Source organism: Desmodus rotundus, chromosome 13 (assembly GCF_022682495.2).
Source record: "Desmodus rotundus isolate HL8 chromosome 13, HLdesRot8A.1, whole genome shotgun sequence".
In the NCBI taxonomy this organism is placed as follows: Eukaryota; Metazoa; Chordata; class Mammalia; order Chiroptera; family Phyllostomidae; genus Desmodus; species Desmodus rotundus.
In genome coordinates this window covers 8,455,507-8,474,047 of record NC_071399.1, presented here as the reverse complement: position 1 = coordinate 8,474,047, position 18,541 = coordinate 8,455,507, and the positions used below count along the sequence as shown (strand labels likewise).

At 47.9% G+C, this 18,541-nt stretch overlaps 1 protein-coding gene and 1 long non-coding RNA gene across 6 annotated transcripts in view; one reads left to right on the top strand and one right to left on the bottom strand.

The window, feature by feature from the left end:
• The window catches only part of IRF2 (interferon regulatory factor 2), a 72,964-nt gene that overhangs the window by 6,631 nt on the left and 47,792 nt on the right, over positions 1-18,541 (top strand). The window lies entirely within an intron of this gene.
• Positions 2,389-3,518, bottom strand: LOC123479952 (uncharacterized). The gene is made up of 3 exons (XR_008425899.2): positions 2,995-3,518; positions 2,801-2,962; positions 2,389-2,659 (listed from the first exon to the last, which is right to left on the bottom strand). It is a non-coding gene; the product is annotated as an uncharacterized lncRNA (long non-coding RNA).

Here is an 18,541-nt window from a genome sequence, read left to right as displayed (position 1 = left end):
TGAAGAAAACAGAGAACCAGGTGGAGAGTGGACTGGTGCCTCCTGAACTCTCCAGGCAGAGAGAGAGAAGAGGAGGTCAGGTGGGTAGACGTTTTTGTCTTGCCAGGAGTGTCGTGGAAATCATTTGGGAGGTGGGGGAGGGCTGGTTGGTAGTCAGTGGACAGGAACTCAAGGGCAAGTTGAAACGCTAGAGGACCCTCCACTTCTGACTTTGGAGTTAGGCCTTTTTGTGTGTGGGATGCTGACATCTGATGGGGAAACTGCTAGGCCTTGGCCAACTTCACACAAGTAAACAGCAGGCTCTGAGTGGCTCTCACCCAGGCATGGCCGATGACAGCCTGAGAGGTAGCATTAAAGACAGAGAGGATGGAGGAATTGATCCCCCAACCTGAGGCTTCAGACTGAATCCAAAATTGCCCCGGGAGGCAACCCTGGGCCCCGAGAGGAAGGTACGTGTTGATAACAAAGGTCAGAAAGCCGTACTCACTCTCCTACGCCCTCCTCTCTTCGCCTGGTGCTGGTCTTCCTGCTGCTGTTTTATTTTTGTCGGGTTGTAGGAGGGGCTAGGGAACCAGGAAAAACAGAACAAAACGGCCAGCACTGTGTTTCCCTGAGGAGCAGGTAGCACAAGTCAACAGTGAACTGTGAGTGCCGCGCCTGGGTCCTGCGGGTGCCTGGCTTTGAAACTAGGCGCTCCTTGCACACTGACATTAACTTTCTGGAATTTTTAGTGTCGTGTACTTGAAGTCTAAAAATGTTGAACTCTCTGTTCCAGTAATTCCACTTCTAGGAACTTGCTCACACGAAGTAACCAGAGATGGAACAAAGATTTATGTACAAGGATGTTTCTTGAACTAGCTTTTGTTATAGTGAAAACTTGGAAACAACCTAAATACCCAACAGTAGGAACACATTTAAGTGAAATACAGCACATCCAGACCATGAGTTACGTAGCTTATTCAAGATTTGGCATTTAATGATGGGAAAAGGCTTGTGTCGTGTGTTGAGGGGAAAAAAAGAGGCTACTTGTTTGTGACCTTAATTTTATTTTAAAATGTGTGTATACATATATCATACAAATGATACATATGATATAAATGATGTGTATGATATAAATGACATATATACAAATATATATTTGTGTATATATCATTTTTAAAAAAGCCTGTAAGAAAACACTGGATGGTGGGATTGTGGATGTTTGGCTTTTTCCCTTCTTGAAACAATTGTATTTTCCACATTTAATACAACAGCACAGTTACTTTTATAAGCAGAAGAATATTCTCAAGTCGACTCTACGGTGTCCCGTGTGACCTCACCCCTGGTAAGAGCAAGCCTAGGATGAGCGCCCTGGCTGTGCCTGACGAGGATGTTGTGCGTGGCCGAGGCCAGTCCAGCGCGCTTTCTGCTTTGTTGCGTGAAGCTGTGCTGGAGGGTCCGGGCTTCCCCAGCCCGTGACAAGAGAAGGCCCCACCACGGCTCTGTATCCTTGGATGGACCCTTGATGAGGTTTGGACCCACTGTTTTGTCGAGTGGGAAAGGCCTGGGTGCTGTTAGCCCACTTCACATATGTCCGTTATGTACGTGAAGGCTGCTGACACCCAAGACCCTGGGGTAGGAGGAAAGAGTTCCCCACCCACCTGCACAACCAGATGGGCAGTCAGGGCAATGTGGCCGCATTGGTCCCCAGGCCCAGATGACGCTGTGAAAACTGACTGATGTGGGTGTGGGCTACACTCTGTAGATTCTCATCCTGACCCTTTGCAATATAAGCTTTTTACAACCTAGGGGTGTCCCCAAGGTCTGGGCTTCATCTCTTTTCAAATAGACGTGCTACGAGACATGGGTCTTCCTGGCATCTTGGGAACTTAACCTAGGGACCTACCTATAACCACGCGGCCCTCTTGAGAAGGTAGGGAGGTTCAACGGTGTGTTTGGATCAGGGCAATCAGTTTAGGCGAATGGCTACAGATCAATTCCTACAGCGTGGGAAGAGTAAATGTTTCTAAAGGCAGTGAAGGCAGAGCTTCCTTATATCACACGCATTCCTGAGTCTCAGGTGGCTGAGACGTGTCGGAAGAGCAGGGAGGACTCGGGAGTTGTGCCTCCTCCCCCCTTGCCTTTACAAGGGTCCTGTTAGAGAATGACTTACATGACTCAGACTGTGACTTCTGACTTTTCGTAACTGAAGAAGCCTCTGAATTCATAATATTTGTTTGAAAAAATTGTTAGAATAGTTTTGATCCTTTTATAGATACTGAAGACATTTTTGGATTGTTTTGAGACTAGGGTTGGGTGTAGCTGCTAGGAGTGCAGAGGCAGAATGCCAACGCACAGCCAAAAAGAAACAAGAAGTATTGATTAGCACAATACTATCCAACACAAATATAATGTGAGCCACATGTTCTTTAATTTTCTAGTAGCAGTGTTAGAAAAGCAGAATAGGTGAAATTAATTTAATAGTATTTTATGCTACCTCGTATATCCAAAATATTATTGTTTCAACATGTAATTAATATAAAAACATGTTTTTTTGTTCATACTGAGTCTTCAAAATCCAATGTGTTTTATGCCCACAGCACATCCGAACTCAGCCCGGTCACATTCCAAGTGCACAGCAGCCTTGTGTCTGCAGGCTGCGATGGTAGACGGTGTGGGTCTGGGAGACAAAGCGAGGTGTGAAGAGCAGTATGGGGAGAAGTTGTCCCATGGGGACTAAACCCAGAAGCACTGAAGGGAAGCAGAATTAGAGCAGTAGGTTTGGTTACAACTTCCTGCATATCCCTGTGCCTCCCCTTACCTGGTCTCTTCGGCCCAGAATGATAAAACACTTCCAGTGTTCCCAGAAGCAACACACCGCATGTGCCACTCCTAGGGCAGTTTGCCGTGAACATCCCGACTCTTTCCTGGCCTCGAGCTGTTGGGAAATCGTCAGTTCCTTGGGTTTTTCTGTCTAGAACACCTACGTTCCTTGGGTTTTTCTGTCTAGAACACCTACGTGGCAAGTGATTTGAGAGCTAGAATCGTGTCGGATTTCTTTGCATTCCCACCAGTGCTTGATACGCAGTGAGCCCTAGATAAATATTTGTTGATTTGATTTTTCTCTGTAAAGCAAAGTTTAGCTAGGGAGGCTGAACTCCAGCTCGGAGTGGATGGCACAGGTGTACTTTGGGGCAGAAACCTAACGGGACATGTGTTACACACAAAAATACTGGAATTTGTCACTTTGCGTTAGAGGTTCAACATGCACAGGGTGACAAATTGTTTGGTTTTTCTCTTTGGCACCTAGGCCTTTAAAAAAATCTTCATCGGTCCATTCCTTTGACGTTTACGTTCCAGCGATACTAATGACCTTCTTGTGCATATAAATAAGCTGTGTTTGCTGATAAGCTGGAGATAAACATTGGGGAGCTGCTGCTTTCTTGGTGGGTTGGTTAGTTATTAACAATAACTGTTATTAACAAACTCTCAGCCCATAGCATACGTTCAGTAAAATTCTTTTGAAATCAAATATGGCATTTTACAGTTGCCTTCATTTGTCCTCTTCGACTCTAATTGTTGGGTTGAAGCAACAAACTTACCCACAGCCAAGGCAATTTATTTTTACTGAGGCCTACCCAAGAACTGCTTAGGTAGCATTTCTCTGCAAGATTAAATACGACCTTCACTGAGTCGTGTTAGCAAGGCCAGCAGCTAGAAAAATAAAGAGTAAACCAAACCTTCAGCAAAAATAAGGTCCCAGATGCTCAGTGGCTCAGAGCTTGCCCGATTGCTTTCCTCCAGTGAAAACACTCGAGTTTAGTTTTAAGTGAGCTCTGGTAGGTTTGGGGACTTGAAACTGACAGAAGAACAGGTGAGTATAATCTCACTTTGAAATAGTGATTGTGATCCTATCGACTGTTTCGGGGATGTTGTTTGTGTGGAAGAACCTTGCTCATGCGCTCTGTTTTTCTGACCTTTAAAGTTGACGTCCTCAGGGTGGCAGGGTCAGAGAACTAGACGGGAGGCTGTTCCAACAGGACTCCCTGGGCACGCTGGCTGCTCTGGGTCCTCCCGAGGGCCCACACTCGAGGGCCTGCTCCCCTCTCTTCTCTCCATTGCTAGAATGGCAGTGGAAGCTTGGGGAGCCTGGAAGGAGGCCCCCGTAGGGAATGTCGATGAACTGCTATTTCCACCTTTGGGGGTCGTCATACTGGTGATTCGAGAAGTCAGGATGAAGTTAAAATATTATAGGAGAGGATTTGCCTCTCTTACAGGTGCTTTTAATGCATTAGGCTTTTTTTCCCCCCTTTCTTCAAAGGCCAATTGTGATTTGGCAGATGGGGTAGAAGCGGTCCCTCAACTGGACTTTGGATGACTCATGTAGTCGTTTATTTAACAGGTATTTACTCAGGGCTAACTGTGTAGAGGGAGGCATTAAAAGGGAAAGAGCAGCCAGCCTGGATTTGAGCAGGCGCTCTGCATCGCCTACAGTTAGGAGCCTGATGGAGAAGCAGGAGGTAACAGAACCAAGCGGTTGGTAACCGACCGCGGATTCAGCGTGATTTTAGGTGTCTGTGTTCTGCGCTTCTTCTAGGTCCTTCCCCAGGCCACATGGGGTGGCTCCGCTTGTAGGGGAAACAGCAGTGCTAATATGACAAGTTTTTGGCCACCTGCATACATTGCACTTTCTAAAAGTCAGATTCTTAGAACATCACATCATAGGCATGAAACAGCATATTGTGGTGGTGTTGCTGTTGCTGTTTTCCTGCAATTCCCCCTCGTGTGGTTGGGCAGGTAGGGGTTAGCTGTGGTGCCCTTCAACATGCAGGGGAACCACGGGGGTAAGTCCTGATAGTCGTCTCCTTCCCTTCCCCGCCAGGACAGACACTGTGACCAGCAGCGACCAATAAACGCGGTACCACTGCTCCAGGTCCTCCCTGGAGGTCGGAAGTTGGCGCTGCGAGGCATTCTCCTTGTGCAGTGTGAGATGACCTCACCGTGAAGGGGAAACTGACCCTTACTTAACTTTGAAAACCCATCACTCATTCACAGCCTCCGTGTGTGTGTGTGCGCGCGCGTGTGTGCGCGCGCATGCGGCCAGTGAATACTTCAAGTTGCCTGGAATTAAATAGTAATTATTATCTATAACAGGACTGAAGGCAGCAGTGGCAGCAAGTGGTGGATTCATACACGTGTGCTTAGTGACTCGTTTGTCGCGGCAAAGTCACAGCACGCGCGGTTCGCCGTTGTGATCGGCTTCATGCCGTTCATCAGTGCCATTCAGTGCACTTACAGCATTGTGCGACCACCGCCACCATCCACCCAGAGCTTTTTCACCATCTCAGACGGAAACTCTGGGTGCATGAAACAGGAACCCCACTTCCCTCCCCACAGCCACCCTCCTGCTTTCTGTCTGTGAGTACCTCACAGAAGTGGAGTCATACGTATTTGTCCTTTTGTGACTGGCTTATCTCACTTACCAGAATGTTCTCCAGGTTAATCCGCGTTGTAGCATGAGTCAGACCCTCACTCCCTTTTAAGACTGAAAACCCTCCCACTGCTTTCTTTATCCACGCATCTGTTGATGGGCACTCGGTTGTCATTACCATTTGTGAGTCACGCTGTAATGAACATTAGCGGGAAAGTGTCTGTCTGAGTTCTTGCTTGCAAGTCTTTTAATCCAGTGGATCATATTGTAATTCTAACATTTTGAGGAACTGCCAAACTGTTTTCCACGGTGGCTGTACCATTTACATCCCCATCAGTAACGTACAAGAGTTCCGATTTCTCCATGTCCTTGCCAAAATTTGTTGTTTTCTGGGGGGTTTTTTTTTTTGATAGCCATCTTAATTGATATAAGTTAGGACCTCATTGTGGTTTTGATTTGCATTTACCTAATAGCTGGTGATATTGAAAATCTTTTCACGTGCTTCTTGGCAATTTGTATGTCTTCTTTGGAGAAATGTTTATTCCAGTTCTTTGTCCATTTTTGAGTTGATTATTTGGTTTTTTGTTTGTTTGTTGTTGTTGTTGTTGTTGTTGTTGAGTTGTGGGCCTGAGGCATTCTTTTTGTGGGTTTCCAAAACGACATACTAGTATGGTCTGAAAAACTGATGACAATTCTCTCTCATCACAGTATACGCAGCATGTGGCACAAAACCATTTTCAAAATCTTAAGATGTTGTAAAGCTGCTAAGGACCTGCAGAGGAATTAGATACGCTGAATGAAGTGAGTCACCGTGGGCTGGCAAATGGGGAGTGAGATCAACATACTTAGTCGTTTCACAGGCTGTTAGAATTGGAGGTTTCCTTGGAGATGGTAGGCAGCTCCTTCACTTCTTCCGCTGGAGCAATCAAGGGACCTGCCCAGGGCCTTGTGTCCAGAGTAAGTGCTCAGCATGTACGGCTGAACTCTGCAGTGAAGAGGTAACTTTCATCTGTTGTGTTTCGACTCCTACAATCTCTGGCAGCGCTTGAGCCTGGTAGTGGATTGACCATAGCGGCTGCTGGCAGGGCACCTCCGATACCTGGGCTCGAGACAAAGATCCCAGGGTTTCACCAGCGGCGCGGTGTCAGGGTAGAAGGAAGTAAAAGTGGTGTCAGAGCCACGGTTGTGTCAGGAGAACTCACACATAATACATTCAGTAATGGTTCGATGCTCGAGCGGATGAAAACCACTTATTGCTGTAGGAAGAGCTGTTAAGTAAAATGAATAAAAGCATTTGTGTATTTATTGTGAATTATTGACAGAATGAGAAGCCATTTATTTGTTCTGATAAGAGCTGTGGTAGATGAAGAAATTCAGTGAAACGTTCTTGGTTTACTTCCATAGCCTGCCCAACTTTTTCATTTCGCACTCCTTTTGAAAAGTTGGTCTTTATTGAATAATACAGCCTGGCAAGATAACATATGGATCACAACTAAGAGCGAGCTATAAATAATTGTGAAGATGTATAATGTCTGTGTTTGATATACGGCAGAAGGGGAAGAGGAATCGCGAAAACTTGTACTCCCTTCAGGCTTGGGGCCAAGGCTTTGGATAATGTCTTGAAAGTTGGACTGTACTACCATAAAAACAAATAGGATAGTGATGAAATTAAGCTGAAGACTTCTCTCTGCAAACAGGTATTTTAAATAAGACTCTCAGGGGGATTAGTTCCTTCAACAGACAGGTTTGAACTGCTGTGGCATGCCCCATGCTGTGGACAGGTAGAGTTGACAGTTCCATGTCCTCAGGGAGCTTCTGGTTTCGTTAGGCAGGCAGGCTGGGCGACAGTCACCTGTAGGAAGAGAAAGAACGAGATATGTGCATAAGAGAAGCGCAGCCCAGAAAGGCTACGGGAGGGAAGTGAGGGGAGGTGTATCTTTGGCCTGAGGAGTCGGCCACAAGGAGCAGGGAGTGTCCCTTGGTGGCCCATGGGTGAGTGGGCCTCTTCCTTTGAAAGATCAGCAAGAGCGAAGACGTGAAGGGTTGAAATTCCTTCCTCTCTCAGTGTGGGGGAGCTCTCCCGTGTGGTGGGAGCAGACACAAGTGTCCGAGGCAGAGCCCATGTCCCTGCATTTACCAGGAAGGAAGGGCGTGGCTCAGAGGGTAGAGCAAGCTCTCCAGGGAGATGGTTATTGAGGATTTGGAGCTTTTGGCCCATTACACTTGAGAAAAGGGTGGGGGATGACGCTGCTAGCAGGTGGGTGCTCGCAGCAGAGCTGTGTGCCTGCCACCTTCAAGAGGAGCCCTGAGAGGAGACGCCTTTGTCATTCCTGATGGGAGGGGCTGTGCTTTTGCAAAGAACCAGGCCCATCCTTGAAGTGCTTGCACACGTTTCTAGGAGGAAGTGACGCACAGGTACAAAAATATTTTTAGTGCTCTCTTTGGTGTGTTTGGATTTGGTTTCTAGAGTGATGTGATTGTGACTAGGTTTGCAGTACTCAGGGGAGGGGGAGGTAGTGACAGCTGTCTTGAATTCAGAGGAGAAACCCAAAACCCAATCAGGGAGAGAAGGGCAAGGTGCCCCGGAGCCACGCCTTGGCACAGCAGGCATGTTGAGGACAGGGCGTCCTAGTGGCTCAGAGAGGGCTTGGGTCTTGCTGGCAGCTCAGCAGCAGGCCTGGCCTGCTGGGTGGGGAGGCCCCTTTGTCCGGGCAGGAGGCACGCTTGGCGAGGCTGTCTGAGTGACACCCTGAGAGGGCCGGTCCCTGGAACCATAGGGTCAAGCCTGAACTGCAGGGACTCAGGAAGCCCAGAGGGAGCCGCTGGCATCTGCACAGCTAGTGGGAATGGCATCATCGCCAGGTGCGGAGGCTGGAACGGCTGGGCATTGGTTGGATATTTGCTGTGCGTTTTTTACTTCGTCGTCAGGATAAGGTTTGAAGGTCTTATTCAAAGGCTCTGGATAGTTCGTTGCCATATTTCAGGATACCATCTTTTACCTCTGTTATCAATGGCTGCCTTTTTGACTCATTATAATGTTTTGGAGGTCCTGTTATGTGAGGGCTCAGCAATGCCCAGTACTCGACGAATGTTGGTTGAGTTAAATCATAATGATCGACCCAGTTGTCCATTTGTTATTTCCTGTCCAGACATGGACCCCTCTGTTCTACCTTAGAGCTGACAGGGCCCATGTGCCATGTTTTCCAGTGAGGGACAGGACCAGAGAGCAGGTGGGAAGCTCAGCGGCCACTGTTGAGACGCCCTGGGGTTTTGTCAGGCAGCAGGACCCTGTTAAGGTGCAGGTCCAGCTGTTTCTCTGCCGCACGCGCCTGTGTGTTCCTGATGGTTCGCACGCACCAGGCACACTCCCGCCCAGCCGGCCAGCTGTCACTCTTACTTTTGTGTGGAATCTCAACCACCTGAGAATCTCTTACCTTTCCAGTTCAGATGCCCCCTCTTCTTTGAAGTCTTCCAGAGTTCTCTCTCTCTCTCTCCTGGGCTTTCATACAATACAGTGAAACTCACCCAAAATTCCTTCCAAAAACTTCACCTGTACAAAATGCACGGCCCCATCAATTGTGAGGCTAGTGAAATGGGGGAGGTGAGTCTGACGCAGAGAATGAGCCAAGACCCCAAACCGCGTTCTGTTTGCATGGGGCACATTATCCCAGCAAGTGCGTCGTCTGAAGTTTCCGCATCCTCGGCTTGTTTGCCCGGTGTCTGCTTCGGGACGCAGCACCCTGTGTCGGAGGGGCTGTTTACCACGGTGCAGACCTGCAAGGACAGAGATCGCGTCCTCGTCTTTGTATCCCTCCCCCCACCCACGCCCCGAGTTTTTCTTAGTGCTTGGCACAGTACTTGGCTCAATAAGATTTTTTTTTGAATAAAATATTGAATAAGTATAATTCCAAAGTTTGTTATCGTACTTAGCTTGATTCGCCTGGAAAATGTCTTGACTGTAGTAAAAAATCATTCTTTTTTAGGTTGTGCGTTTTTGCAGTCAGTTCCCTCTGCTTGTTTATCACTTGTTTACAATAAGTTTTATCCAGCACAACGTGTAGGTCATATAATCCGCCTTTTGTCCCCTACTCCCTGCCCCCAGTGGGTTCTATAGGAGACGTTCATCCACTTTCTTAGTAATTACCACACATTATGGGCAAGGTACTGAGCTTGATGTTTCGGGAGGTTGAAAGATGAATGAGATGGGGTTCCTGCTCTCAAGGCCTTTGTGCAGGGGTATGTCTGTTTTCCGGAACAGGAAGCTGTGAGCTTCGGCTGTTTGGAAGGTGGAGGGACTCAGTGGGGACAAAGTGAGACGGTTGGGACGGGGCTGAATGATGGTGGCCGAGAGCCCAGGTTTCGTTTGGCAGGTGTTGTGGAGCCACTGAAGGATTCTGATGAGATGTTGGGAGGATTAACCTGGCAGCACCGTGCAGAGTGGAGACTAAGCTAATAGTCTGGGAGGTGGACTGGGCACCCTTCTACCCCTTAGGAGGGAGTGTGCGCTGCCTGCTCTGCTGTGAGGTGGGGCACTGGCTCTCCTGTGCGTTACTTCTTTGTGGAAGCCTTAGGGGAGACCGCAGCAATCGCCCGTACTTCTGCCCCTCCTAGAGAGCCTCCATTACGACCCTCTCGCGGTAGCTCTGCTGGGTTGCTGTTAGGATGTCTTTACAGATGAGGAAACCAAGATTTGGAGAAAATGTAGTTGGTGTGTGGGGAGGTTCGAATTCAGGTGTGCTTGACACCAGACCGGAGCTCTCTCTGGCACCCTCTGCTTCCGCGAGGATAGGGAAGGACCCAGTGTGGTCCTGGGAAGGGCTGGAAACAGTGACAATGCGGTGGACGCCAAATCCAGCTTCTAGGTACTATTGGGAACTTCTTTAGCAGCGGTAAGTACCATCTAAAAATGTTTGAAGGCAGTTCTGCAGTGTGCGGAGGAGAGATGGGGTTTTGCTTCACAGGTCTTCCTGGACGTGGAATGGGTTGGCAGTTTTACTCTCTCCCCTAGTTGGAATTCCTGGGTAATCAGGACGGGGCAGGGCAGGGATAGAACCACACTGGTGAGTGCTGTAGTGCGTAAGTTTACAGTTTGTGTGCTGGACTGGAGCCTGATCTGCATATAAAAAGCTGAATTGGATGGCTCAGTAATAATAATATTAGGTGACCTTTGTTTTTTTGAGAGGTTACTGGCAGAGGGGACCACTCCAAGGAAATCCCCCAAGGGGTAAAGGGCAGCAATGGCAAGAAGGAGGCTTCAGGCCAGCCTGTGGCTGTGGTGTGTGGGAGGGAATTGATTATTCTCATCCAGGGGAAGAGGTAGGTAGTGCTCTTCAAGGTCGGCCTTTCCAGAGCAGCTGCTTTTTCAGGCAGCTGTGTTTTGAGAAGGCATGGTGTGCCTGTAATGGATTTGAAAACAGATGGCAGCAAAGAGTTTTGCCATTTTATGCAAATAGGTTTTCTTGGAAGGTTCCAGTATGCTGGCCCTTCTAAGAACCCCTGTCACTTGACTTTTCAAGTTTAAGTACCTAAAAGCGTTGTCATTTCCTCTTTCCCCTGTCCTCTCATCTCATCTGTGTTCCTGGTGGGACCAAACACACCCCCTGTAGGGCTGGGAGCGGAAAGGGAGGGAAAGAGATGACTTGGGTGACCTGAACAGCTCAGGTCCTGCCCATTGCCTGCCACGCCCCTCTGCCCCAGGCTAGTGTGCGTGTGCCATCTGTCCCTGTGGTTGTCCACACTTTGCTCACACTGGCTGTCTCCTCTCACTTTTCCCATATTCTCCCAGTGTCCTTGAGGACTCAGATGTCTTCTCTGGGCTTTCAAACTGCTGGCTTTGACGGATGGTCCAGGGATGCCAACCTATTTGTGGAAAGAGGGACAGTCTTTGCTTTTTTTCCTAAAGATTTTTATTTATTTATTTTTAGAGAGGGGCGAAGGGAGAGAGAGAGGGAGAAAAGCACCCATGTGAGAGAGAGAAATCAATCCTACAATCGAACCAGCGACCCTTCACTTTGCAGGACAGCACCCAGCCAACTGAGCCACCCTGGTCAGGGCAAGAGGGGCAGTCTTAAATGAACGCTCCCCTTCACTCCCAAAAGGAGAAGCTTCGTCTCTCAGAGTTGGCTTTACTCTTGGCCTGCAAAGGGAGTCTCCTAGGACATGCTGATTCAAGGACCAACAGGGCCCCTTCTTTTCCCATTTTCCATATGGGAAGAAGGTCTGAACACGAGGTATGAGCTGGAGTCCATATGCTTTGAAATCTGTGCATGATTCTTGCTTTGCTGAATTGCAGAATCTGGTGTCATCTGGGGACCGAGGTCCCAGCATGATTTCAGATTTATGGAATATTCTTAAAGTCAGTCTGCCCTTTTCGGGCCTTATTACCTCTGATGAATTCTTCTAGAAAATGCTCTTAAGAAGGTGATGGATTTAAAACATGCTGTTAGATTTTCATAACTGAGGTATATCTGGAAAGTAATTTATCTGGGCAACTTTGTAAGTCTTTCTCTTCTTTTTTTATAAGGCAGAATATTATATTTGTATCTGCATCAGATTTAATGATCATCAAAATTTATTTGTTTATTTATTTTAAAGATTTTATTTATTTATTTTTAGAGAGGGGATGGGAAGGAGAAAGAGAGGGAGAGAATCATCAATTGGTTGCCTCTTGTGCACCCCCAGGTAGGGACCTGGCCCACAACCCAGGCCTGTGACTGGGAATTGAACCGGTGACTTTTTGATGCACAAGCCACTGAGCATCACCAGCCAGGGCAAAGGTTTGTTTGTTTGTTTGTTTGTTTTTAAAGAAAACATGCATCCCACATGATTAAATTCCTTGGGAAACATTCCTAGAAGTGATATGGCTGGGTCAAAGGATGTCATTTAAAATCTTTGATACCTATTGCCAAGCTGCTGTCTGGAAATTTTGTACCTGTTTAAACTCCAACCCATAGAAGCTGTGAGATAGGAAGCTCTGTTGTAGACGTTTGGCCTGTGTCTTCATTTGATCCCGGTGCAGCCCCTGGGGACAGACAGGTCAGTAGCCTGCCTGAGGCCACACTGCTGGTAAGTGAGAGAGCCCGGACTGGGAACCATGGTGCTCCTCAGCCCCCACTGCTGCCTCTCCTGCCTGTCGCCTCCTGCCCGTGGGTCTGAGGAACCAAAACAGGTCTGCTGTGACGAGACCCTTTCTTCCCTCTGTGACTCCCTGGCTGTGGATGTGGCCGCTTTTCAACTCTCATTCTTGATCCATCAAATAGGGTTTCCTGAGGCAAAACCTGCGGTCTCTGCATTCTTTATGAAACTTGGCAGCGTTCTTTGAGAAAGAAGCAGCAGTCCTTTTGGAGATCAGCCCTTTTCCTCGGTTCTTCCTTACCCCGTTCTGCGGCCTGCAGGCTGAGGACCGCTGAGACAGGGTTGAACCTGTACCTTTGTGACTCTCTCTCTCTGCCTTATTCACTGAGGTGTTGCAGGGACCGTGCCTGCTGGGGGTCTCACGTGGTCACCAACATCCTGGTTGGGGGTGAGGGGAGGTCAAGTAGAGATGGGGAGGTCTTACAAAGTTTTGTTTAGGGACTTCAGGTTTTAAACCCATGCTTATCTTTGCTGCTGGGTTGGGGGAGATCAATCACTAAAAAAAAAAAAAGTGTTTTCTTTAGTGCAGCCCTGGGGTCATACAGGGTCAAAAGACTTCCTCTTTTAGGAAAAGCCCCAGACAGCCACTTACATCCCAGTTCCATTCTTGTTTGTGGGGGATTTGTATTCTTAATAGCACCTCCCCCTGCACAAAGACCCCACCGAACAGAAAGTGTTGGGAAAGGCCACATCTCTGGCCCGTAGGCCTGGGGGACCTTGACACTCCTGTTCCCGAGATGTTCCAAAGGTGAGGAAGCAAATGGCAGAACTGGCTTGCTGTCCAAGTGAAGGCTGGGAAAGCCACCGGTTCTCTAACGTTCACGTTTGAGGACCCAAAGGGCACATGGCGGTGAGTGCTGTCCGCCTGAGGTGCAAGCCTATTGTTGGACACGTGTGTTCATGATGATGGAGCTGCCACGTGATAGAATCAGCTCTGGGACGGACTGAGCCACAGCTTCCTGCTCTTCGAACTGGACAAATAGTACTTCCCTGCGGGTTATTGGGAGGGTTAAATGAGCTAACGTATAGAAAACACAGAGCTCAGTACTAGGCGCCTTGTGCCAGGTGCCCTGCAAACCATCATCGCCGTCATCATCCCCACTGCCACCTGTAGCTCCTGAGCAACCAGGACACTGGTTTTGCCTTTTTTATGCATATATTTATGAACAGTTCAATTCAGTGCATGTGATACAAGTGCTGGTTTAAGGGTCTTCGTCCTTATATAGGAAGGTAGAGTCTGCGGGCTCCTTCACCTTGACCGTCACTGGCCTTGGCACACTTCCTTTCTTCGCACTGCCAGGCACGTGACCAAGGATCACTGAACTGAATTTCTACCCAAGTCCCCTAAGCAGTTCAGTGTGTGTCCTTCCCACACTGCAGTGGCGCATGGGCCACTCGTTTAAGTGATTTAAGAAAATGAAGGAGGCGAACTGTCCAGACAGCTACTTGCGTGCCTTTGCATTTGGGCCACTACACGTAGTCTTCTTGTTTCAGGTCATGGTTTCCGCAGGGCAGTGGGGCTTCCACTAAAAGGACGGGGCTTCCGTACCCGCTTCAGCAGGTGACATAGTCCTGCTCGGTCTGCGTAACCAATGATACACTCACCAACCCAGCTCACTTCGATGCTTATAAAAGTATTCTTTGTGATAAATTCAATTTTTGAAATAAAATTTAAGATGTCATAGGAGAAGGAATAATGTCATTGTAAAGGAACCTTAGGGAAGATACTTAAAAGATATTTTGAATCTTCTTTAAAGGGTTTCTTATTTTATAAATAAATACTTCATGTATTAGATTGTTGAAGTAAAACATGTATACATATTGCTAGGCAGACCTAATTTAAAGTCAAGAATAATTTTTAAATGGCAACTTAAGATTTCAAGTTTTATAAAAATATTCAGTGAAAGTATTTCCCCACTTTCCAGTGTGAAAATGCATATTTGCATTCAACGTTTCCATTTCAGCACTAAACATGCACTGTTACTCATAGTTTAAACATAGCGTCTGCCAGATTGACTTACAATGTAAGTACAGTTTAAGGAAGAAGATGCTGATTTTCTTGTATAACACGGGAACAATAATATTTGCCAAGGATAGAAATAACTGGAAATCAATGACAGATCCCACGTCTCTCATTTGCAATCCAAACAGCCCTGCACCCTGGAAGGTCTTGTCGTGGCGCAGTGGGCACTGTAGCCCACCCTGCGTCGGCCCAGAGCTGCTCATTGGCTTGGCTAATTGCACTGGGTGCAAGTGTTCATGTCTTACGGCAGAAATGTTGCTGTGTTGGATTGAAGGGTTCTGCTCTAGGTGTTGCTGGGGATGGTATGTTCTATATGATCTACGCACCATATTATCTCTCTAAAATCCCAAAATTTCTGAATTCTGAAACATATACAGTTCAAGCGTTTTCAGTAAAAGGTATTGAGCCTGTTCTCAGAGCAACTGTTTCCTATAACCAGAGGACCATCACATTCTGGGTTTTCCAGGGACAGCCCCTCTTTACACTGACTTACAGGCAAAGTGTAATTACAGATAAGGCCCCATTCACACGCGAAGGAGGTCCACTTGGATATGGTCACCATAATGGGCATCCACTGAATTCTGGGTAAAGGGCAACACCATGTTGGTAAGCATCAATACTTTGAATTGATGAATTCTCATGTGTAAACCTTTGAAATAGATCCAGATGATGTCCTGAAAACCTGAAATAATAGAACACGTTGTTCATGGGAAATAGTTTTTAAAATGTGCGCCCCACTCACTGCTTTCTTAGACGGAATCCCCCATGGCGTTTATATACACCTCTTCTTTCTCACGGCATGTCATCATCATTCTCCCCATTGCAACTGCTTTTACTAGGCTGTGCTCCCCCTGGGTGGTCAGGATGCCGGCATGCACAGAAATGCATAGTTTACTAATTAAGCACCAGCCTTTGCCACACGCTAGGCCCTGGGATCAGCGGGGTAAATAGACAGAATTGGTCTTGGGCCTCACGGATTAGCATTAGCGTCTAGTTGGGGCTGGTCTGGCCGGGGAGACTAAGGAGGCTTGCTGAGGAAGTGATTTTGAAGGGAAGACTGAAGAATGTCAGAGCTAACCAGTGAAAGGGGACATTCTTGAGGCTAAGGGACAATGGAAGCAGAGGCCTTGCACAGACAGCTAACTGGCTGGAGGCTGGGGGAGTGAGGACGGGGAGGGAGGTGGACTGGCATGTGCTGCCCATGGGCTTTGCGCGGATCACACGTGTGCTGTTTACACGGGCACTCTGGCTGCAGGGCAGGCACCAGCCGACGGGATGGCTGTTGGGGACGGCCGTGTTGAAGGAAGGAATTGTTTTTGACCCACTGGTTTCACTTTCTGTTCTTACAGTGTTCTAGTTACTCTCTGGAGAGCAGTAAGTATGTGCTCTGCGTGTTCTCTGAGGCCAATGTCGCCACCGAAACCTTCAGCCACGTTAGAGCCGGTAGAACTGAAGGTTATTCAGGCCCCAGATTCTACCAGGGGAGGAAAAGTTGTCCGTGAGAAACAAAGAGCAAAAACCCTTACTCACGGTGGGCCTTTTCTGAGCCAAGCTCTTGAAAGGCTGTGGCAGGGGGAATGTTGTCATGAAAGGAAATGAAACTGTGCTGGGAATGCCAGCTTTGGGAGCTCCGGTGACGGCTCGGAGCTGGCCCGAAATGTCCCACGGAGAACAGCACGGCGGGGTGACTCGGGCCTCTGAAGGCGGAGTGTCTAATGAACGCCGTCAGTGGCAGCCCAGGGATGGTGCTCCTGACTTCTTTTTTTTTCCACATTTTTTTTTATTGTAGTGAAGTACACATAATGTAAAATTTGCCATCCTAATCATTTTTGTACTTTTTTAAAATTAAATTTATTGGTTAATAAAATCACATAGGTTCCCAGTGTACAATTCTGTTACATCGTCTGTATGTTGCGTTGTGTATTCACCTCCCCAAAATCAAGTCTTCTTCCCTCACCGTATCTTTGACCCCCTCTCCCCTTCACCACCCCACCCCTTCCCTCTGATACCACCATACTGTAGTCTGTGTCTTTGAGTGTTTGTCTTGTTTGTGACAACATGGGTGCATCTTGAGAATATCATGCTAACTTCCTTCCTTTGCTCAAACTGAACCTGTGAGGGGAGCCCAGGTCGCTTGGTAACCAACCTTGTGTTTTAAACTTTAGCTAAATTGCCATTAGTGCAGAAGTTGCGCTGGAGGTAATCTCTGATGCCTACACCTGAGAGCCTTCCTCCAAACACGCAGGGGAGCTTTCTGGTCGTCTCCTTTTCAGTTTTCTACACAACCTACAACGGAAACGAATCAGGGGCCGTCGCTCCTCATCTTCCCCAGGAAATGAGGCTTCGGGCTCCTAGCTCAGGTGAGCGTTGCTTGACCACGCGCTGCCCCGATGGGCAGAGGGCTAGGTGATGGATGCGTGCGCTTAGCACAGTCGTAGTGCCTTGCTTCAGAAAAAGCTGCCAGCAGCCGAATTTGAATACCACAGGAAGGAATTTTCTAGAGTTTGTCGTATTTGCCGAAATGTGGCAGTTTCCCCCTCAGAACTGGAGGTATAGCGCTCGTGTACTTTGCTAACGTCTTCCTCTCCAAGTCTCTCTTTTTGCAGCTAATTTCAGTCTTACGCTAAAGTTGCAAACATAGTACAGATAATCGTTTTTCTGAACCTCCGGAGGGTAACTTGCCAGTAGAGGTCCCATCTCCCCTGAATACTTGAGTGTGTCTTTCCTGCAAACAAGGACACGATCCAGTGTGGCCGCATGTGACTGTCACAGTTGGGCCATTTACATGGGTGCCATCAGTTTTGCTGGTCGTCCCTCTCATGTCCCTCGTAGCAAAAGAAATCGATGCGGGCTCAGGGGCCATGCCTCTTTCATCTCTCCTTAACGTCCATGACTTTGACATTTTTGACGATTACAAGCCAGTTATCTTCTAGAGGGTCCGCCGGTTCCGGTTTGTTGGTGGCTTTGTCGTGATTAGGTTCAGGTCCCGGGAATGTCGCAGACCTGCCGCTCTGTTCTTACTGCATCCTCTCGGCGGGTGTGCGACTTCGGCGTGTGCCCCCTGACCATTTCCTTAAGGAGATACCTGGCAGGCTTCTCCATTGTCAAGTTACACTTTTCCCCTTTGGGATAAAAAATAATTTGTGGGAGGTACTTCACGACGACGTAGGTGCCCCATTTCTCACCAGCCTTTCACCCGCTGGTTTTTGCATCCATCGAGGTTTCCTGGCTGAATTTCGACAACTTTCACAGCTGCCAGTCGGTGGTCTCCTGGTTCCGTCATCTTTCCCCAGTTATTAACTGGCATTCTACTTTACAGAACAGCTTTCTTCTCTCCCTGTTTCCTTTTTTATAGGCCCCTGTTTTATTCATTGGGCTATGACACATTTTTATCATTATTTGGATGCCCAGATTAACTCACATCTGGCCAGGGGCTGGCCCTTTTCCTTGGCTGCTGTGTCTTCTCCATGATTCCCCCGCATTCTTTGCGCACTTCCTAGGTCTCTCGCCCCCCGCAGTGGCTCAGGCTCAGCTTTTGCTTTCCCGGCCCCAGCCCTGGAATCAGCCATTTCCCCAGAAGCCCTGGGTCCTTTTAGTGGGGAACGTGACTTCGAAGCTAAGGTTTGGGCACTACACGCGCTCATCACCGTTGGTGTGTTGCTGCCCCAGCCCCTCTGAGTGGGCAGGCTTAGGGACTGCATCTACCGACCTACATGCCTAGGCTTACACACACACACACACTTTGTTATATCTGGGGGTTTTCCTGTACTTACTGAGATGTGTGAAAAACTATGAATTCAGTCCTATTCTAATCCAACACCCAGCGTTAATCTAATTTTTATGTTTCCGTATTTGAACTTCCTTCTCCATCCCTGGCTCTCATTATCCTTAATGTATTAATTAAGTCAGATGCCTGCATATGCCCAGTTGCAGGTTCCCACGGCTGCCCCACCTGAACGAGGATGCCTTCTCAC